Source organism: Pinus tabuliformis, chromosome 7, assembly GCF_031772625.1.
Source record: "Pinus tabuliformis cultivar Carrire ecotype Pingquan chromosome 7, CPIR1, whole genome shotgun sequence".
NCBI lineage: Eukaryota > Viridiplantae > Streptophyta > Pinopsida > Pinales > Pinaceae > Pinus > Pinus tabuliformis.
The window spans coordinates 1,394,796,284-1,394,820,826 of NC_142293.1; the positions used below are offsets into that span (position 1 = coordinate 1,394,796,284).

A 24,543-nucleotide genomic window follows, 5' to 3' on the forward strand; every position below is an offset into this window, starting at 1 on the left:
ATGAAATATGGAATAAAATTGTAAGAAATTAATATCAATAAAAAGAGAATTGTTATAATAAATATGGAAAACCCAAAAATAGATTATAAGCTTGAGTTGTGACATGAAGTTATGAGTTGTGATTGATAGACTTGGTTAATGGCTAATATCAATAGAAAGAAAATTGTTATAATAAATATGGAAACTGCAAACATAGATTATAAGGTTGAGTTGTTACATGAAGTTACTAGTTTTGATTGAAAAACTTAATTAATAGCCATGAAAAAATTCGATAAAATACACTAATTAATAGCAATTGAATCCCAAAAAATGATATCTAAAATAAACTTAGCTCTATTTTTTTTAAAACCCCCAAAATTCCAAAATTTGAACCTCAAAATTGAATTGAAGTTCTACCAAACTTGTGACATAGCCCACCGGTTGATCAGCCAGTCAGCAACGACGGTTAAAAATTCCTTGGCCTTTGTCGTTATTCGGCGCTATTCACAGCTCTTAACCCTAGAGGTATCGTCATCGAAGATTCATTCGATAGGGTTTACTTCAGGTTCTCTCTAGGCCATTCAATATGCCTGGATCTGGTGTGTCTGAGATCGGGAACATGGAAGCAGCAGGCGATACAGGAATCGAAAGAATGCAAGCCCAGGTGAACAACAGAAAGAAAAAATTAAGGTGGTGGATCCTCCTGATGCTCAACGTCTTGGCCCTAGCTACGGGTTCAACTGCAGGGCCTCTGTTGACAAGATTTTATTTCCTGCACGGCGGATCCAAAAAATGGCTCTCTTCTTGGCTCGAGACTGCTGGCTGGCCTCTTCTCCTGCTGCCTCTCTATTTATCGTATAGAAAGAAACCCAACAGAGAGAATCACATTACCCCCAATCTCTTCCTGGCTTGCTGTGGAATTGGGATTCTGACAGGCGCCGACGATTACCTATACGCATATGGACTCTCATTTCTGCCCGTTTCGACTTCCTCTGTCTTGATCGCCAGCCAGCTCGGCTTCAACGCTGTTTTCGCGCTACTGTTAGTCCGGCAAAAGTTCAACCCTTTCTCCATTAATTCTGTCGTTTTGCTCACTGCGAGTGCCGTCTTGCTTGCCTTCCATACAAGCGGTGACCGGCCTGCAGGAGTAACGAACAAGCAATACGTGCTGGGGTTTATCTTGACTCTCGCCGCAGCTGCCCTATACGGTTTCATAATTCCGTTGATTGAGCTGACCTATCGAAAAACAAAGCGCCAAATAACATACACGCTCGTTATGGAGATGCAGTTCATAATGTCTGTTGTCGCTACTGTTTTCTGTACAGTGGGCATGCTCGTTAACCGAGACTTCCAGGCTCTGCACAGAGAGGCCAACGAATTTCGTCTGGGGAAAATCGATTACTCCATGGCTATCGTATGGGCTGCAGTGACGTGGCAGCTTTTTTTCATTGGGGTCTTCGGTGTGACGTCCATGGCGAGCTCTCTGTTGAGTGGTGTCATCATTGCTGTTACGATTCCGATTACTGAGGTACTGGGGGTAGTTTTGTTCCATGAGAAATTCAGTGCGGAGAAGGGCATGTCGCTGGTGCTGGCATTGTGGGGATTCGCCTCGTATCTCTATGGGGAATACTATAGCGATTTGAAACTGCGACCTCCTAAAGTGCCCAAACAGCAGAATGAGCTAGAAGACCTAGGAGGAGCTGCACATGCACATGCACATCACTCCATTAATGATGTTGAAGAATTGGCGATGGCTGACTCTGGTAAAGCACCGTAATATCCATGGTTCTATGAAGCTCCTTGCATTAATAATGGGCTTTAGTTTAACCTGTCAATGTAATTAAGCAAATAGTCGGATCTTACAGTGCTTTAAGATTTGTCTATGTTTGAAAAGAATCCTTTGAGGAAGGATTTTTCTGTCGAGCTGTGATCTCTGAGCATCGGTGTAATGAAAGATTAAATTTAATTTTCAATCCATTTTTACATGAGTTTCAGTGATTGAGAATTTATTTGAATTGATTATTTTCATGTATCCCGATATTAAAAAAATATTTTTCTTTTCGATACCATGCGGAGAGTGTCTATTTTCATTCTTTTTTACCAGCAGGGAAAAAATGCTCTAGAGCGTCATTGTCAGTGAAATATTTTAAGATTGTTGGAATGTCAGTGAAATATTTTAAGATGGTTGGCATTTCAATTTTAAGGTTTGTGATAAGTTTAATTGGCTCTAAAATATGGAATTTTAATTTTAAGGTTGGTAATAAGTCTCAGGTCTCGAGTTTTGGTGTTTGGAATCTATTTGTAAAGAGTCTTATCTGTGTTCAAATTTCTAGACCCATCACCCATATGCTCGTGGTGTAGGAAGATACATCTAATAAAAAAGTAAGTCCCATTACCAATTCCTGTTTCTGGAGTTTGGGTGTTTGGAATCTATCTGCAAAAAGTCCTATAAGTTTAAATAGATTAGCTTTTTAAAGTTTTCAATTCAGTTAATAAAGTGAATAGAAAATTTAAATAATAAAAAATTATAATTTACAAAAAAAAAAATTAAGAGTATTTGTTTTAATCAAAAACTGTAATTATTATAGTATTTTTATTTTTATTTTTTATTAGTTTGTATTTGATCAAAAATTTATATGGCTTATTTTTAGTTTAATATTGGGAATTATTTTTTTGTTACTTTTATTATTATTTAAATTTATTTATTTGTAACGTGATTGGTTGAGATCTTATTATGAGTTGTTTAGTAACTTCCATTTCTAATAGATACTAATTTTTTGTATTGGGTTGTATTTCCTTTTTATTTAACTTTTTAATTTTATTTTTCTTTATTTTTTATTATTTGCATGTTCATGAATTATAGTTTTTTCTACATATTTTCAATTTTTTTGTATTTTTCTATGTTTATTTTAAGATGACAAATCTTAAAGACAAATAATTAAAAAATTGGATAATGTTTTTTAGTTTCATTAATTTCACTGGTATCTTTTTTTGTCTTTTTCTATTTTCAATTCCAATTACAATAATCATAATTTTTTTCTTGTTTTCTTGTTTTTAGAATTTTGTGAAAGAAAGTTTTATTGATGTATAACTACTAATTTTTAGGATCTCATGAGCATTTTTTCCTAACTTTGTTTGAATTTGTTTTTATTTAAGCATAGTTTTGTAATTTCTGCATCAATCCCAAAAAAAATAAAGTTGTAAAGCTTCATTACAACCAATGAGGTAAGACTCTCACCAAAAATAAACATTTTAGTACAACATTTTCACTTTCATTTCTATTTTTCTTTTTATGAAAGCTTTAATTGATCATCACACCCTCTCACACATTTTAGCACAACATTTTCACTTTCATTTCTATTTTTTTATGAAAACTTTAATTGATCATCACATCCTCTCACACCCTATACTTCATACTCCAATTAGCTATATTTAAACTAAGTGGCAATAGTTATATTTACGCCGTCAGGCGTTCCCTCTGAAATCAACTCCCCCAGCTGCTTTTCTGTCATAACCCTAACCGTCAGATCTATTGTTAGACGATTAAACAGTTGTCTGCCGTCCAATTTAATTGAAAAACCTTTAAAAATCTTAAAAAAACCTTTAATGTAAGATTAGTTAATTAAAATTAATTACCCATCCTGTTACCCTAACCAACTCGTCCGTGGAGGGATATTAGCGTTTGTTGCAGAGCGGGGCATTCTTTTGTGCAGGAAGGCATTCTTTGCTGCAGCCCGGAAACTGTACAGTTTGGGGTTTACCTGGTTATTCTTTTTTGTTGTGCTATTCATTTTCCACTATTTATGTATTGACCTCCAATCGAACCTGGTTTGGCCAGATTACTGGGTGCAGAGTAGGAGGCTTCTGCTTCTTAGAGATTGCTCAAGGTAAATTTTCAGAAGTCATCTTGATTAATTTCTGTGTTTCATGGGGAATCTGTCCATCTTTTATTACATTTACATTATGTCAGTTGAATCATTTTCATCCTGCATTATTTTCAGCCTTACCTACCCTACCTTTCAAAAAAGAAGAGAGGGCTCCATACTATTACTCTTTTAAGTGGGGGATCTACTGATGAGCTGGTAGCATAATCAGTGGCCTCTATCAGTTGTTTCGTCCAAAGGAGTAGGCTAGAATATAGCAGGGATTACTCCCCGCCTTTTTAGTCTACGTCTATGTCATTCTATCTGTTCAAGTAAGGGGCGAGTCATCAATTGTTTCTTCCTCATATTTATATTGATATATTTTTCTAGACGTTCAGTGCATACCCGCCAGCCGTAACATGGTATGTTGTGGAATTGATTTGTTTTGGATCCCGATCAAGCAAAAAACCCCATTCAAAACAACTCAAATCAAACTCAAATCATGTAGTTTCTTTATGAATGATGCTGGAAAACACTTCAGCCAGGGCAGCTTATTTCTGGCAACCCACGCCCACCATACCCTGTTGGGAAAGCTCCAGGTTTGAAGCTTTCATTTCCTTCCACTATTCTAATAATTTTGATTCTTGGGAAAACTTCTCTTAGTCTTATGAGGGTGATGATATGGCTCATATTTCTGTTTTTTAGGAACAGAGGGTTCAGGCTCAAGCTCTAAATGACAAACAACACTTCCAACAAGAGTTGAAATAGCCACCTCATCAATTATTTCAGCATAGTTAGCAGTAGGCTGCTCTGACAACAACTTAGTCATAACATGAGTGACAATATAAGCTACAACAACATTCTCAAGTTCTTGCCTATTAGGAACAACCATCTCATCAATTTGTGAATCACAATCAATAATAATCAATAATAGGTTGCTCTTCAGTCTAAATACCACCACCAACAAACAAAACTTTCTTGTGCTCAGCAAGGCCAGGTGTAGGCAAGGAGGTAGAAGCAGCATCATATCCAAAACCTGCTTTATATGTTTGCATCATAGGGGAAATAGGAACAACAATACCCTGTCCATTTTTCCCAAGTCCTCCTCCTGTATATCCCATTTTTCTCAGCAGTCAGGACCCAATTCTGATAGTGTGGTTATCAAAGCTAGGAGAAGCATCATTAGTACCCAATAAAGCATGAGGTGAAACTAAAACATCGAAATTAGGAGTCTTACAATCAATAGCCACTCAACACTCTAAGGAATTAAAGCAATGGCGGGTAGGAGAGGCTTACACTGGCCGGTGCTGATTCATTATTTGAGACAGGACTTGTGAAATTGTGCATAGACAATTGACTTGCTTGTCCTGATTTTGGTGATAAATTTTGCAGGGTACCGGTGCCTTGTGAAAACATACCTGAAAAGCAACCTGGGAAGCAAACATAAGCTTCTCCCACTAATCCAATTCATCAAGCTGACATAACAGAAGTAAAAATAGGTCTTGCAAAATTTCAATCCTTATAGCAAAATTTACCTAAAGATTTCGGTAGGATTGCAAAATCCTATTTCAAGCTATGACACTATTGACTAGAGAATAAGCTTTGGTGAATATGCCTAACAGAGAGTGAAATCAGAAACTTTTCATGGAAACTACTCTAACAATTATTCCAAAGCCACAGTAAGATGATGGGTGCATAATAAGCATGGAGTTATGTTTGGTCCCTGACATTTTGCCAGCACAAAACCTTAAAATCAAATTGCCAGAGTGGAAAAAGGAAAATGGAGAATCGCATTTTACATTTAGAATAAGATGATGAAACAAAACCAACATGCAGAACTCTATGATCCTTGCAATGACATCAATCTAATGGATACACTTCCTGTGGGCTAGAGTTTCTTTTCTTTTAGGTTAAGAACAATATAGAGTCGTGATCCTCTAAGCAATAAAGGTATTTATCTTTAACTTAAAAGGAGACAATTGTGAAGCAAAAGAACAGTGACTACCTTGAGTTATCATAATAACACCGAAGGAAAAAGTAACGAACAAGGCCCAAAAGCTTGTTTTTTCTGAAGAAGGCTTTGCAAAGTTGTGGTTTCTTGCTGATTTGATTCTTTTTAGCCTTGCTTTTCTTCGCAAAGATGTATCAGAAATACTATTCATATACCTTTCCCTAGAAGCGTCCCTAGCTCTTCTTGGAGGCCTTGGAGGTTTTTTCCAATTGGATTTCAGGTTACTGTTTACATTCCGATCATTTTCCTTCTCCGAACATCCCGAAAGGGTATCCATGCCTTTTACAAGACCCATATCTTCAAACTGGTTTGTAACCACAGCAACAGTCGACTCCTTCACTGTATTGTGATGAGATGAAAAACCCAACTTACCATTTGTCTCCTTGACAGCCGCACATTGAAGTATATTTTTCCCTGCATTGTCATCTTCTGATGCATTAACTACTAATGTTAAGCTTAACCTATACCGTATTTTTCCAAAAAGCTTTTTGATCAACGCTGGGAATGGTGGAGCCTCTGCTTCAGTGACTGTAATATCACTTTCTAAATCATGCTCATTTTCCCTTCTTGATTTTAAGACAAACCCATCTATATCTAAATACGCAATGGTCATATTAGCATTCTTTTGAACAGTAGCACTCAAATTCAGGGGCATAATGCACGCTTGTTTTAATTGCATGCAGCTCCCCAGCCCATCCATTTGCATCACAGTAGTGAGCCTAAAGGGTACCCAAAACTTCTTAAACTAAAACAAAATTGCCATTTCTATCAATTCACAGCAACATAATCTCCAAATTCAGCAAAGGGGCATGAAACTTCCCACTAGATGACAATCTTGAGTGAAACCCAATGCCCAAAAGAACATGCAAAACTCATGTGGGGACCTAGCTTCCCTACTGCAGGTTGGTACCCAAATGTCAAATTGTTCTTGAGAATTAGCCTGAGATAGCCATTCTCATTACACTTTCCTTAATTAACAAGCTTTGCTGAAACCATTCCTGTACCTACTTAGAAATTTTGAGCTTGATTAGCACAATAACTTCAACAAGATTTGAATGCTAAAAACCAACATCTGACAACTATACACAATTCAAAGGTTCCTTGAGCTTGGCTAGTGGAATGGAACAAATTTCTACAATGTGGATAGTGTTCTGGATTTCCAATATATAACGATCGCTGAGCATAATCATCTGATGTTTTACAACATTTAAGCATGCTTTTTGACTTATTTCCATGAATTTTTTATTACAAATCTGTCCCATCACTAACTCCGACCTCTAGAGTCTTGGTGTTTGGAATTGATTTACAATAGTCCTACCCGTGTTTGTCCATTCCATAACTCACTTGGCCTGGTAGGCCCGCATGTTATGTATGCCAAAAAAAATATTTGGCATTAATTTTGTGAGATCTATGGCTCATCCGATGTTGATTATATTAATTAAAAGAGTAGTCCAATGAGGTAGAAATTTCAGTGGTTTCTTTCAGGTGGTTTGGAAGCACATGAGGACATGTTCTTGGTGTCAGGATATATCAGTTGTTGCCACTATCCACAGTTTTTACAAATCCTTGTACTATTTTTTATATAAATATCCCCACATTGACTGCTAAGCAGAGAACTGCTCATTGAAGTTTTTTTCAAGCTTTTGTCTGGATTATTCAAAGTGTCAAAACTAACTTCACAAGTTGGAGGAACCAAAAATACCTTTCTGTAGCTGATTGATTTTTACTACAAAGGAAATCTGAGTTTGATGAGATGTTGTCTGTAATCTTGTCTATGTAACTAATTAGAATGCATGGAATGAATGATGTTCATATGGTTGCTTATGTGATTATCAATGAAATGTGGTCTCGATAGTTGGATACTATGGTTGGGACATATGATAATAAATGACTGTTGATGCTCTTGAGCAAGTGTGAACTGTGTAAGATTGGCCAGACTTTTTGGAATCACCACTGCCCCACCTAAACTGTCCACATCATCATTAATGTGGCAAATGGGATTATTATGTATTAGTTGAAGAAGAAAAAAAAACAGCAGATTCCATGTATTTTAACAAATTAATGACGAAAACTATAAGAGCTAACCAAAACTACAGATAGCGTAAAGAACAACCAACTATAGGTGGTTCATTGATTATGAATTTGATAGCATCCAATTCCTGAGAGAATGTCTTCAGTTTTTCTAACATAATATGTTTACTGTAAGAATACTTTTCCAATTGGATTTCAGGTTACTGTTTACATTCCCATCATTTTCCTTCTCCAAACATCCAGAAAGCGTATCCATGCCTTTTGCAAGACCCATATCTTCAGACTGGTTTGTAACGACAATAACAGTGGACTCCTTCACTGTATTGTGATGAGATGAAAAACCCAACTTAGCATTTGTCCCCTGGACAACCCCATATTGAAGTGTATTATTCCCTGTATTGTCATCTTCTAATGCGTTAACTACTAATGTTAAGCTTAACCTATACCGTATTTTTCCAAAAAACTTTTTGATCAACGCTAGGAATGTCAAAGCCTCTACTTTAGTGACTGTAATATCACTTTATAAATCATACTCATTTTCCCTTCCTAATTTTAAGACAATCCCATCTATATCTAAATACGGAATGGGTATATTAGCATTCTTTGGAACAGTAGCACTCAAATTCAGGGGCATAATGCACGCTTGTTTTAATTGCATGCAGGTCCCTAACCCATCCATTTGCATCACAGTAGTGAGCCTAAAGGGTACCCAAAACTCTTCTTAAACTAAAGAAAAACCACCATTCTTATCAATTGACAACAACATAATCTCCAAATTCAACAAAGGGGCATGAAACTTCCCACTAGATGAGAGTCTTCAATGAAACACAATGCCCAAAAGAACAGGTAAAATGCATGTGTGGACCTAGCTTCCCTATTGTAGGTTGGTAATGAAATGTCAACTTGTTCTTGAGAATTAGCCTGAGATAGCCATTCTCATTACACTTTCTTTAATTAACAGGCTTTGCTGAAACCATTCTTGTACCTACTCAGAAATTTTGAGCTTCATTAGCACAATAACTTCAATAGGATTTGAATGCCAAAAACCAACCTTTGATAACTATACACAATTCAAGGGTTCCCTGAACTTGGCCAGTGAAATGGAACAAATTTCTACAATGTGGATATTGTTTTGGCTTTCCTAATATATAATGATCGCTAATCATAACCATCTGATGTTTTGCAGTGTTTAAGCATGCTTTTTTGACTTATTTCCAGGAATTGTTTATTACAAATTTGTCCCATCACTATCACTATCACTAACTCTGGCCTCTGGAGTTTTGGTGTTTGGAATTAATTTACAGTAGTCTTACTCGTGTTTTTGTTTGTCTGTTCCATAACTCGCTCGGCATGGCAGGCTCGCATGTTCTGTATGCCAAAAAAATATGTTTGGCATTGATGTTGTGAGATCCATGGCTCATCTGGCGTCGATTATATTAATTAAAAGAGTAGTCAAACGAGGTAGAAATTTCAGTGGTTTCTTTCGGGTGGTTTGGAATCACATGAGGACATGTTCATGGTGTCAGGATATATCAGTTGTTGCCATTATCCACAACTTTTACAAATCCTTGTACTATTTTTTATGTAAATATCCCCACATTGACTTCTAAGCAGAGAACTTCTCATTGAAGTTTTTTTCAATCTTTTGTCTAGATTATTCAAAGTGGCAAAACTAACTTTACAAGCTAGAGGAACCAAAAATACCTTTATGTAGCTAATTGATTTTTACTACAAAGGAAATCTGAGTTTCATAATTTCTTCATCTTTCTTTATGCAGCTAATGTGGAGGAGAAATGTTGACTTTTTGGTAGATGTTGGACACAGACATCACTTCTAATGGCATCTACAATGCCATAAAGTTCATGACCATTTTCACATGTTCTCATACTAATAGGCAGTTCAGAAAATCTCCAGCCACCATTGTTGTTAGCTTGATCTCATCCTCTGCAAATTAAGAATCTAGTGTATGGTATAGATTGGCAATTTATCATTTCCAAATTAAGCTCCATTTGGTCGGTACTTGATTTCGATTATATTAATTAAAAGAGTAGTCCAATGAGGTAGAAATTTCAGTGGTTTCTTTCAGGTGGTTTGGAAGCACATGAGGACATGTTCATGGTGTCAGGATATATCAGTTGTTTCCACTATCCACAGTTTTTACAAATCCTTGTACTATTTTTTATATAAATATCCCCACATTGACTTCTAGGCAGAGAACTGCTCATTGAAGTTTTTTTCAAGCTTTTATCTGGATTATTCAAAGTGTCAAAACTAACTTCACATGTTGGAGGAACCAAAAATACCTTTCTGTAGTTGATTGATTTTTACTACAAAGGAAATCTGAGTTTGATGAGATGTTGTCTATAATCCTGTCTATGTAACTAATTAGAATGCATGGAATGAATGTTCATATGGTTGCTTATGTGATTATCAATGAAATGTGGTCTCGATAGTTGGATACTATGATCGGGACATATGATAATAAATTACTGTTGATCCTCTTGAGCAAGTGTGAACTATGTAAGATTGGCCAGACTTTCAGGAATCACCACTACCCCACCTAAACTGTCCACGTCATCATTAATGTGGGAAATGGAATTATTATGTATTAGTTAAAGAAGAAAAACAAACAGTAGATTCCATGTATTTTAACCAATTAATGATGCAAACTATAAGAGCTAACCAAAACTACAGATAGCGTAAAGAACAACCAACTATAGGTGGTTCATTGATTATGAATTTGATAGCATCCAATTCCTGAGAGAATGTCTTCAGTTTTTCTAACATAATATGTTTACTGTAAGAATACTTTTCCAACTGGATTTCAGGTTACTGTTTACATTCCCATCATTTGCCTTCTCCGAACATCCAGAAAGGGTATCCATGCCTTTTGCAAGACCCATATCTTCAGACTAGTTTGTAATGGCAATAACAGTGGACTCCTTCACTGTATTGCGATGAGATGAAAAACCCAACTTAACATTTGTCTCCTGGATAGTCCCATATTGAAGTGTATTGTTCCCTGCATTGTCATCTTCTAATGCATTAACTACTAATGTTAAGCTTAACCTATACCGTATTTTTCCAAAAAACTTTTTGATCAACGCTAGGAATGTTGGAGCCTCTGCTTCAATGACTATAATATCACTTTATAAATCATACTCATTTTCCCTTCCTAATTTTAAGACAATCCCATCTATATCTAAATACGGAATGGGTATATTAGCATTCTTTGGAACAGTAGCACTCAAATTCAGGGGCATAATGCACACTTGTTTTAATTGCATGCAGGTCCCTAACCCATCCATTTGCATCACAGTAGTGAGCCTAAAGGGTACCCAAAACTCTTCTTAAACTAAAGCAAAACCACCATTCCTATCAATTGACAACAACATAATCTCCAAATTCAGCAAAGGGGCATGAAACTTCCCACTAGATGAGAGTCTTGAATGAAACACAATGCCCAAAAGAATAGGTAAAACTCATGTGGGGACCTAGCTTCCCTATTGCAGGTTGGTAACCAAATGTCAAATTGTTCTTGAGAATTAGCCTGAGATAGCCATTCTCATTACACTTTCTTTAATTAACAGGCTTTGCTGAAACCATTCTTGTACCTACTCAGAAATTTTGAGCTTCATTAGCACAATAACTTCAACAGGATTTGAATGCTGAAAACCAACCTCTGATAACTATACACAATTCAAGGGTTCCCTGAGCTTGGCCAGTGGAATGGAACAAATTTCTACAATGTGGATAGTGTTCTGGCTTTCCTAATATATAACGATCGCTGATTATAACCATCTGTTGTTTTGCAGTGTTTAAGCATGCTTTTTTGACTTATTTCCAGGAATTGTTTATTACAAATTTGTCCCATCACTATCACTATCACTAACTCTGGCCTCTGGAGTTTTGGTGTTTTGGTGTTTGGAATTAATTTACAGTAGTCTTACTCGTGTTTGTGTTTGTCTGTTCCATAACTCGCTCGGCCTGGCAGGCTCGCATGTTCTGTATGCCAAAAAAATATGTTTGGCATTAATGTTGTGAGATCGATGGCTCATCTGGCGTCGATTATATTAATTAAAAGAGTAGTCAAACGAGGTAGAAATTTCAGTGGTTTCTTTCAGGTGGTTTGGAATCACATGAGGACATGTTCATGGTGTCAGGATATATCAGTTGTTGCCATTATCCACAATTTTTACAAATCCTTGTACTATTTTTTATATAGATATCCCCACATTGACTGCTAAGCAGAGAACTTCTCATTGAAGTTTTTTTCAATCTTTTGTCTAGATTATTCAAAGTGGCAAGACTAACTTTACAAGCTGGAGGAACCAAAAATACCTTTCTGTAGCTGATTGATTTTTACTACAAAGGAAATCTGAGTTTCATCATTTCTTCATCTTTATTTATGCAGCTAATGTGGAGGAGAAATGTTGACTTTCTGGTAGATGTTGGACACAAACATCACTTCTAATGGCATCTACAATGCCAGAAAGTTCATGACCATTTTCACATGTTCTCATACTAATAGGTACTCTGGAAAATCTCCAGCCACCATTGTTGTTAGCTTGATCTCATCCTCTGCAAATTAAGAATCTAGTGTATGGTATAGATTGGTAATTTTCCATTTCCAAATTAAGCCCCATTTGGTCGATACTTGATGTCGATTATATTAATTAAAAGAGTAGTCCAATGAGGTAGAAATTTTAGTGGTTTCTTTCGGGTGGTTTGGAAGCACATGAGGACATGTTCATGGTGTCAGGATATATCAGTTGTTGCCACTATCCATAGTTTTTACAAATCCTTGTACTATTTTTTATATAAATATCCCCACATTGACTGCTAAGCAGAGAACTGCTCATTGAAGATTTTTTTCAAGCTTTTGTCTGAATTATTCAAAGTGTCAAAACTAACTTCACAAGTTGGAGGAACCAAAAATACCTTTTTGTAGCTGATTGATTTTTATTACAAAGGAAATCTGAGTTTGATGAGATGTTGTCTGTAATCTTGTCTATGTAACTAATTAGAATGCATGGAATGAATGATGTTCATATGGTTTCTTATGTGATTATCAATGAAATGTGGTCTCGATAGTTGGATACTATGGTTGGGACATATGATAATAAATGACTGTTGATGCTCTTGAGCAAGTGTGAACTGTGTAAGATTGGCTAGACTTTTTGGAATCACCACTGCCCCACCTAAACTGTCCATGTCATCATTAATGTGGTAGATGGCATTATTTTGTATTAGTTGAAGAAAAACAAACAAACATCAGATTCCATGCATTTTAACCAATTAATGATGCAAACTATAAGAGCTAACCAAAACTACAGATAGCGTAAAGAAAAACCAACTATGGGTGGTTCATTGATTATGAATTTGATAGCATCCAATTCCTAAGAGAATGTCTTCAGTTTTTCTAACATAATATGTTTACTGTAAGAATACTTTTCCAATTGGATTTCAGGTTACTATTTACATTCCCATCATTTGCCTTCTCCGAACATCCAGAAAAGGTATCCATGCTTTTTGTAAGACCCATATCTTCAGACTGGTTTGTAACGGCAATAACAGTGGACTCCTTCACTGTACTGTGATGAGATGAAAAACCCAACTTAGAATTTGTCTCTTGGACAACCCCATATTGAAGTGTATTGTTCCGTGCATTGTCATCTTCTAATGCATTAACTACTAATGTTAAGCTTAACCTATACCTTATTTTTCCAAAAAACTTTTTGATCAACGCTAGGAATGTCGGAGCCTCTGCTTCAGTGACTATAATATCACTTTATAAATCATACTCATTTTCCCTTCCTAATTTTAAGACAATCCCATATATATCTAAATACGGAATGGGTATATTAGCATTCTTTGGAAAAGTAACACTCAAATTTAGGGGCATAATGCATGCTTGTTTTAATTTCATGCAGGTCCCTAACCCATCCATTTGCATCACAATATTGAGCCTAAAGGGTACCCAAAACTCTTCTTAAACTAAAGCAAAACCGCCATTCCTATCAATTGACAACATCATAATCTCCAAATTCAGCAAAGGGGCATGAAACTTCCCACTAGATGAGAGTCTTGAATGAAACACAATGCCCAAAAGAACAGGTAAAACTCATGTGGGGACCTAGCTTCCCTATTGCAGGTTGGTAACCAAATGTCAAATTGTTCTTGAGAATTAGCCTGAGATAGCCATTCTCATTACACTTTCTTTAATTAACAGGCTTTGTTGAAACCATTCTTGTACCTACTCAGAAATTTTGAGCTTCATTAGTACAATAACTTCAACAGGATTTGAATGCTGAAAACCAACATCTGATAACTATACACAATTCAAGGGTTCCCTGAGCTCTATTGTTGTTGGTTTTCTATCATTTAGTTTCAAGGGTAAATTATTGTTTCTGTGCCGTGTGTTATCGTTGTCTTTCTTGCACTGTATTTTTGGTTTCACACACAGTAGCATTGAGATATTAAAGCACGTATCAATTTTCTTGAATTCATAGTTTACTTAGTTCTGCATTTTAATGGTGTGCTAATCAATTTCATATCTTGTGATCCTTCATTTTTGCAAATCAGTAAATATTTTGGGAAATCTTGATAGTAATGCATTGGTATTAATTCTCTTCCTTTGCAAATTTGATGCCATAGGTCATAAGGGCATGCTATTGTTTTACCCTCAACTTACTCCTTGTAAAGTTGCATTTCATCCTTCAGAAAGTCTTCTTCAATTAAATTTGTTCAAGGTTGTTACAAAAGTCTATAGGAGCACACATTGTTGCTCTTATTTTTTTAACTGGAAAGAGTATTTGTATTATATAATTCGTGTCTGGCTCACCGCAAGTACATCAAGAAACTTCATAGATGTCTCTTCAAAATTTTCGTTGTCCTTCTCCTGATAAAAGAGATTTCATACCTTACTTGAAGAGTGTGATTATGGCTTACAAAAACAATAGAATTGCCCCAGCAATTTATTATATTTTGTTTACTAATTTTTATATTCAATGATCTTTTCTATATCTCGCTATTCTTTTCGAATTTATACCTTACGGCGTTTTCTTTGCAACATTTGGTGCAAATGCTAGTTAAACTAAGTGGCAGGTACTAGCTACTCCATAGCCCTTGTTATTTCCATATTCAAGATAGAGTTAAATTTTAAAAAGGATTCTGTCTCAAAATATTTGCTTTTATACCTATATAATTAGTATTCAAATCTCTTTTTCCTCACTAATTTTTTTAATATTTTTGAAGTAAAAACATATTTTATATATATATATATATATATATATATATATATATATATATATATATATATATATATATATATGCAATATACTTTTATTGTAATATGTATTTTTTAACAATAAGAAGTATTATCTATATATAAAACGAGATTTTTACACATGTTCTTTTGAAGAAGAGATTGGCATTGCTTCAATAACATCATAAATATACATCTTTATGTGTACTCTCAAAACATTATGTTTGATTTTTAAATAAAATACAAAGGCATATTTGTATTTCACTCGTTCCCTACTATGCATTGGTCCAAGAACAATAGAAGTTAGACAGATTTATATAAATTATACATTTTTCACATCAAAAGATTCATACATGCCATGGAGGAAGAGTTTATTAGGGGAAGTTTTGAAGTAAAAAATGAGCTTCAAAACCAAAAATATAGTAAAAAAATTAACTTTAAAAAAACCAATAGGATTCAAGATGATGATGTCATCCGAGGGTAAATATTTTGGAGGTGAAAGAAGAAAATTATTTTTTCAAATTTTATTTTTGGCTCATCTTCTTATAGCTTTTGTCAAATTTCAAGTGTAGACGCTTATTAGTAAACATATAAGGAGATAAGAAAAATATAGAATTAAAAAAAAAATAGGCTTCTTTCTTTTTATTTAAAATTACTTTTAATTTATTTATTTAAGTATTAATTTATTATTTTCCTTACGAGTCTCATTTTAGACTACAAAATTCCCCTAACGAGATTCTTAGACAATTTGTGTCTTTTTCCATTGAGTTCACAAAATATATGATGAATAGATAGTTATTCAAATTGCTCAACAACTTGCTTGATATCCCTTAACAAAGTTTCTAGCCTTAAATTTGAATCAATGGTCTTCTGCCTTATGTACCCAATCGATAATGAGCTTGGAATATCCGATCACCTAATTTTCCTTGAGTTATTTTATGATTTCCACCTCCAACAAGATCCACAGTGCTATAAATTACCTTCTAGTATTTGTTCCCTTCCCACGACAATATCTAATATGTGACAGTGCCACAAACTAAAGGGTGACCTTGGCAAGCATTGTCAAAGAATATCCAAGAGATCTCAAAATTAGGATATGGCATGATTGACAAACATGAGTTTTTAATATTCATCTTAGACTTAAAATCCCTAGACAAATTATGAATGGTACTATTTTTTATTTTGAGAGTAATCTACTTCTCCCTAAATATATTAATAATTCTAAGCTGACCACTGACTAGTAACCAAAAATAAAGACATCCTAGCACATTTTTTCATTATTTTATTAGCAATCCAATGTTCTAAATAGATCTTCAAAAATGATAATTGCAACCAGAATTTGAACAATTTTAGCACATTCATAACCATCTTCAAAACCTACATAAGATAAACATAATTAGTAAAAAAGTGGGACATAGTTTCTTCATGAGATTCACATAAAGAACACCTATTGGGGTCGGTCCACCCTCTTTTGAATTTGTTCTTCTAGGTACATAGTATGTTCTTCAGTGCAAGCCAATGGGTAATATTGTTCTTCAAGTCGGCATTGATTTTCTAGATGATCCTCCACCACCACTGCTTGTGCCCTTTAAAATGAGATTCCATAAAATATTTATAGCCCATCATAGCTGTGAATACTCCAAAGAGTGGGTTCTCCAACCAGCATAAAGAGTTTCGTTCATTATCTTGAAGGGCAATGAAATTTTCTACTAATAGACCAATGTCATGATTCTAATATTTACCGAAACCTCTTGAAAACCCCAAAGAAGATGTGTGATTCCAGCTATCCTCCCTCTTCAAGACAACAACAGGTTTTCCCAAACTAAAACTTGGGCCTCCACTTTCTTTACAAGCCACAACAAATATGAAGATCTATAGCAATCTCATCTAATATGGAATCCAAAATACTTAAAACACCATATCAAATACTTTAAACCCCATATCAAATGCTTAAAACCTATTTTCCATAGTTTTTTCAGGAATGGGAAGAATACCACCTAATTTGTTTCATTTAGGCCCTAGATTTCACTAGAACACTTAGCTTCAAAGATCAAATTTCTCAAATCCTCTATATCTATGAGAAATAAGAAGTGACATGGATGAAACCCTTTCCTCCAAGCTTATGAACTATTAAAAACCCTAAGGGGGCACATCAATTAACAACACAAAGGAAATAGATTGGATTCATCCCATAATCTAGTTAACTACCGATAACGCCATACCCATTTGGAGTAATAAGAGATGCATTAAAGTCTAGTTGGCCCTATCATAAGCCTTTGATAAATCTAATGTAAGAATATTTATCTTTTGACTAGTCATTTTTGTAGAATGGGAACCCAACAAAATTACCAACTTAACAAGAATTTAATCGAGTTATTTCTTTTTAGAGGTTGAACTAAATCATGATTTCCATGCCAATCTTGAAAAGTGGTTAATAAACATCACCTTTATATGTTAGAGTTAAAATTCCAACAGTTTTCAACCGTGTAATTAAAAATCAAATATCATGATTATGAAAGACATGAAAAAGAACATTGAAATGTAAATGTGGTGATGCATCATCACCTCTTTTCCACTTTTAGGGTTAAAAATGGAACTTTTTTCCAATCATGGATTTAAAGGTTGAATACCATGACTATGAAAGACATGGCCCATTTTTTACATTAAAATTCAAATATTTTTCAACCATGGCATTAAGACCAAATATCATGACCACAAATAGCCTAAAAACAACACCTAAATGTTGCTTGTATTTATTTTATTTTCTTGTTTTATAATGTGTTTTTAAACATGTTTTTGGAAATTTTGTAACTTCTATTTACTTTAATTTTGTTTTTGGGGTTAAAATTACCGATTAATTAACAATTACAACCTGATAATTAGTACTATCAAAAATAGAAAACATAAAATCAATTATAAATCTAAAAGTGACTTTAAATAAATTTTGTTTGATTATTATTATTTTTTTTAAATAATATACATTAAAAATTTTAATTAGAAAGAAAATAATCAATTTAAAAATAATAATAGTTGAATCACCTTTTTAACAATCTTCAAAATTAACAACAATAACCCAAAAAAAACTAAGAACTAATAAAACACATAATATTAATAATTTTAAGAAAACTAAAATAAAATGAAATTTAAAAAAAATATTAAAAAAATGGAGTATTTTTTTTTCTTAAATCAAAATTATTATTTTTTCCAAGGAAATAAATCAATCTCCTTAGCCCAAGGGATAGAGTAAGTTTGCTAGTAGAAAATCCAACATGTATACTCACTTAGGAGTTTACAAGGCTCAATGTGAATACATCAATATTCATAAACATGAAGCCATTATGAAAACATTTATGAGGTTATGATATCTCTTTTTTTTCCCAGGAAAAAAGTGCAATTTTCATTAATAGATAAGAAAATTACATGTTATATCTTCAACATGTATGAGATGGAGTCACTAATGATCAAAGCAGTCATAGTTCAATATTTATAGATATCAACATAATATTTACATAAATGAAAAACAATATAAAAACTGTCCATAATGTATTCAGAGCTGTGATAAACAAAAAACACAAAATAAATAGGAATGATCTTGTGGATCATTCAAAATAGTTTCCATCTAATTCAATGAATGGATGATATAAGAACTGGAAAAAAGCACCATCTCTAAATTCCTGTATCAACCACTGTCCCTTGTTCTGCTTCGCGGCCTCTTTGGATAGATGATTAATGACCTCATTCCTTTCCCGTTATATGTGACAGCATACAATAAAATCAAAATGTGATTTTAGAGTGATGACATCATCCAATAAATCCTTGAGTGTGTGAAAGTGACAATGATAAGCAGAGTTGATCCAGTTTATAATAAGCTATGAATCCCCAAAAATCTATATCCTATGGCAATTTTTCTCTAGAGAAGAAATGAGAAGGTGTCTTTAGCTGCTGAGCTCTGCATAACTATTTGTGCCTCACCCTAATCCCACTTTTATATCGAAATAAAGGTGTTCTTTTATATGGAGAACAACACCCCCCTGCACCCCCCCCCCCCCCCCCCCCCCACAACCCACGGCCTATGTCAAACCATCAAAATAAGCCGAAGGTGTGCTCTTGTCTATAATTTCAAGAGTGATGTCCAAAGTATGCTAATGGTCAGGATCATTTGGAATCAGGTTGTAAGTGGCAACAATATTGTTACAAGTGGCAGGCCAATGGGTCTGAGCATCATGAAAGATATAACAATTCCTATTCAACCAAATTCCCCAGCTAAAAATTAAAGGGAGATTCCTGGCTTTTTGAGTGGCTACCTCAATTCAGCAATGGTGCCATACATCAGCAATGTTCAAGCCATCCCATTTTTTTAATGTTGAGGGCAGTTGTAATGAGAGTCCATACTTATACACTAACGAGACAGAGGAGGAATAAATGACCGATATCCTTAATGTCTTTATGGTAGAGGCAACATCTGGATGGACCATGAAGGACACGTCTCATGAGGTTTACCTCTGTGGTTACTTTGTTCGAAAGGATACACCATATGAATATCCATGATTTGTATGCAGATTTTAGTTTCCATAGGGGGTACCACCACCATCATGTATTCCCCAAATCCTGTAAACTCATAAGGGCATCATGCCTATCCTTTGGGGTATATCGACCATGGGGAGATGAGGCCTAGATGATCTCATCATCCTGCACTAATACTCTGATATTTTCTTCCTCCAAAGCTCCTATAAACTGATGCCAAACCCTTCTCTATCTATTCAGAATGAAAAGGTCCCTAGATTCAAGCCATTGCTGTGAAGCCCACGAAGGGTGTTTTGCCTCATCGATATGGGAATCTAGGTGATGCCAGATCCTGAAAGGAATTTTCACAAAGCTAGAGGGAGAATGCATGCATTCCCAGATCCAGACCAGGTGTTTGTGCCTAATCTAACCTGTTCACCATTCCCAATATGCCACGCCAAGCCATCCTTGATGATGCTTATTGACTGAGAGATGGCCTTCCATATAATCGATGCACCAGATAAAGACTGCTTGGGTGTACGTATCCAGTCAATTATAGATAGTTGATGAATGTACTTACAATAGACCATCTCTTTCCATAAGCTCTCAAACATGATAATTTTCCAACCCATCTTGGCTGCCAGTGCCATTGGAAAATTCGGAGGTCCTTTATACCCCAACAACACCATATTTTAGGTTTCCTAATATTGTGCCAATGTACGTAAGCAAATGTTCGCCCCACATTTTCCCCCCACCATAGGAACCTATAACAAATTTGTTATATCCTATTGAGAGTTCCTTTTGGAATCCAGGCGAGAGTCATCCAGTAAACTAGAATGGCCTCCAACACCAATTTTATCAAGGTGAGTCTACCAGCCTTGGAGGGCCATCTCTCCTACCAAATATTTATGCGGCCTTCAATTTTTTCAATGAGCCAAAAGCAATCAGTAATTTGGTATACATTTGGCTTGAGCCTGAAACCAAGGTATTTGAGGCCAGACTCCAACTCATGTTTGACGAATTCAAAATGTTCTAAAGCATATCTTTCCTCATTTTGCAAGCATGACACTAAAATGATGGTGGATTTTTTATAATTTGGCTCCATACATGTAGCTTTACAAAATAGTGATAGAATATTCTTGAAACAAGAGGTATCATGGAAAGAACCATTTAATAAAATAAGTACATCATCTACAAACAATAGATGGGAGAGATATGACACATCGAAGATCAAAACCCCTCCCAGAGATCCTTCTGCATGAGAATTTATTAACAGTCTACTTAATCCCTCCATGATCAAGAGAAAAAGTAGAGGGGATATGAGGCATCCCTATCTCAAACCATGTTCGGCATGGGAGAAAACTAATGCAGCCCCATTGATAAGTATGCTATAAGATGCGAAAGTGAAGCAACACATGATCTAGTTAATGAAGGAAAAAGGGAAGTTGATATGAGTAAGGATGAGCTGCAGATATGACCATATTGCACGATCAAAGGCTTTGTAAAGATCGATCTTGAGGATAATAGATTTTTTTTTCTTTTTTTGTATCGAGTGGAGGCCTTCTTGGGTAGTCCCTATGTTTTCATGGATCTGATGGTGGCTGAGGAAAGAAAACTGCTCCCTGGATATCATCTTGGATAAGAATGGTTTAAGGCACATGGCAATAATTTTAGAGATAATTTTGTAAATACAGTTGTAGAGGAAAATGGGCCGATAATAATCAAAAGATAGGGGATTATTAGCTTTTGGGATAAGGGTCAAGAAGGTCAAGTTAAAACCCTCATACATCCTTCTAGAAAGTCTGCATTCCTCTATGGCCAAAAGGAGATGAGGCCTAATGAGCTCTAGAAAAGTAATGTAGAATTCCATGGGCCACCTGTCTAGGCATAGACCCTTGTCCCTTTTGAAACATTTCAAATCAGCTTCCATTTCTCCTAATGATACTTTTGGAAATACTGAGAGGTGGGGTGAATCAATATTCCTATGCAATTAGCACTTTTAAATTTTTTCAGAGCATTAGTTAATATTCAATTCATATTAATGTTTATGTAGTAATAAATGTAAATAAAAGAACACAGTAGACACAAGAATTTTAGTTGGAAAACCCCTTCCAAGTAAAAAACCACTGAACGCTTTTCTAATAAATTCTTTAATCTTAAGCCCCAAGTGAAATGAAAGCAAGAACTTCCTACAATTCTAGAAAAGAATTCTTCTCCATCTCCCATTGGAAGGATGCCCCAACACCCTGATTTCTTTAGTAGTCAACTCAATGGATGCCCCAACATCCTAAACCAACCTACCACCTTGAAGTGTTCATGGGCTCCAACCTATAGGCGACTTCATGCACCAACCTAGCACCTCCCTGCCGCCCTATAATGACTGTAATGAGATAAGAGTGTGGATTCCCATACCAGGGTCAACAATCCACGATACAATATGAGTTATGAGGATTTTGACCGAACACCCAATCACACTATGATCTGCAACCCAACCATGACATCATCCCAACAGAGACTCCTATACCTCCCAATAATGCCTTTTCGACTCTAGGCAGTTTGACTCTTTTACAATAATGACTCTTCCAATGATGACACTTTTACAAATGACTATTTTACAAATTTACAATGATGACTTTTACAAATGAATCTTGGCCTCGATACTTCTTCACAATATGTAGATGGTTGTCATGTCTTCAAAGGATGTCCCGTTGACTCTTGGCCTTGATACTTCGTCACAATATGCAGATGGTTGTCATGTCTTCAAAGAATGTCCCACTGTAATGGTTCCTTTGATTTGATACTTCTACTCTTGAATTCTTTCTTGAATTTGTACTTGAATCTTCTTCTACCTGCATGCAAAATTTTCCCAACAAAACCAATCCCAAAAAGAAACAAAATACCCTTCAACTTACCAGCAAAACACATGTAAGTGCATAATAATGAATAAATACAAATTAAAATTACAATGTGTACCTGAAGTGTTCTTGTCACTTTTGTTGTCCACTTGTTGCACCAGTAGACAAAGACTACCACTCTTGATATAGGCCTCGACTCTATGAAATATTATATCCAAAGCGGACCTAAAGATATATACAATAAAAACTAATGACAGAACCTAGACTTGTGATGGACCAAGTTCTAAGTACAACAACAAAGACCATTCTATCAACTATGAAAAGACACGTAACATGAACTTACAACATCATATAGATTTAGAAAACTTGGTGTAGCATGAAGAATATGTAGCATAAAATGTGTAGTATCGAGAATAGGACATTCGAAAAACTAATTGTGACATATAGAGACATAGAGATATAATCGAGACACCGTCTATACTTAAGTTGTCCTAAAAAAACATATGTCAGAGATGATACTCAAAATTAAAATGTAAACACTAATCATACATACCTTTCTATAAGAGACTTACTCTTGACTGTTGATGTGTGGTCCTTACTGTAGTGATTCTTGAATGCATCGTTTTTCTTGCCTTCTAGGAGCTTGATATTGAATCTGTTGTATCTATGTAATTTCAGATCTCCAAGGTCTTAAATTTCATCTTGTGATAGCCCTATGAGTCCTCTTTCCAACCCCAAAGGTCTGATCAAGATTGTATTCTTCAAGAAAGAGTTATGCCCAATCTCCCATGATGACTTGATTATAGTTTGGTTCAGTAGAGTGAATTTCTATGAAGTGCCATGTGTCACTGTTGCAACCTTCAGCCCTGAACACGATACCCAAAAAACTACATTCTGTCCTATTTATATCACTATTTAAAAAATTTGAATCCAATACTCAGGGAGAAAGTTATGATTATTTTTCCAACATCACCTATTTGACATGGAATCTAGGAGCTTGCAAAAACCCTAACTTCCTAAGCTCATATCTCTGAAAATGCAGTGAACCAAGATCTAAAATTTGGTCATCCGATTCATCAATATTTCATCTCAAATGTGTTTTAAGTTTAGCTTCTGAAGCTTCACATAAAAATCATTATAACAAACATTCCACAATGACCTGTTTGAAGCCATTAAATCCCTACTAGTGGAGGATATGAGGGTGATTATTTATATGAATGTCTTGAGTTGAGAGGGTCATCAACAAGTGAACATTGGAGGGATTTTAGGAGAATTTTTTTTTATTAATTATTGACTATTCAATTACTACAACCAATTCTAAGTGCCATGCCACAACCCCATAGGGTTTTAACCCACTAACTGGGGTTACTAAATCTAAACATGAATATCTCTCAAACTGTGAAGAATTACTTGGCATGCCATATATCAATGGAAACATCTCAACGAGTAGAATCCATATAGAATATCCTTGACTCAGAAGAGAGTAGGTTTTCAAGTAAAAATTTACATGTAAGATCAAGGTAGCCCCTTGTATTGCTTGGGTTGACATCAATGACAACCATTGATCAACAATCTTCCCCTTTGGCATTGATGACAACACAATTACCCCCCCTGTGATCATGAAACGTCTTCCTACTACCTTATCTCCCCTTTTGTCATTAATGGAAACAGGTAACTCCCCCTGACAAATAGCCATCCCGTAGACCTATACACACCTCCACTACCCCTTTCTACTCAAGTAGATACGAGAAAGAATCTAATGAAAAATTGGGATAATCTAAAGATTTTGGAGAAGATACTCAAATGCTTCACGAGGTAATGGTTTGGTAAATATGTCAGAAATTTGTTCCTTTGTGCCAACATATTCAAGCCTTATATTCTTTTCAGCGACCTGCACTCTAACAAAATGATATTTAATCAGAGTGTGCTTTGTTTGGGAATGCATCATAGGATTCTTGGAGACACTGATAACATTGGTGTTATCAGAAAATATGGGAATAGGCTCATCAAACTTGACTTGAAGATCTTGCAAAG

At 35.2% G+C, this 24,543-nt stretch overlaps 1 pseudogene; it reads left to right on the top strand.

Annotated features, from left to right (window-relative positions):
• The first annotated feature begins 466 nt into the window (after nucleotides 1-466).
• Nucleotides 467-1,952, top strand: LOC149252874 (purine permease 1 pseudogene; annotated as a pseudogene).
• Nucleotides 1,953-24,543: the final 22,591 nt, after the last annotated feature.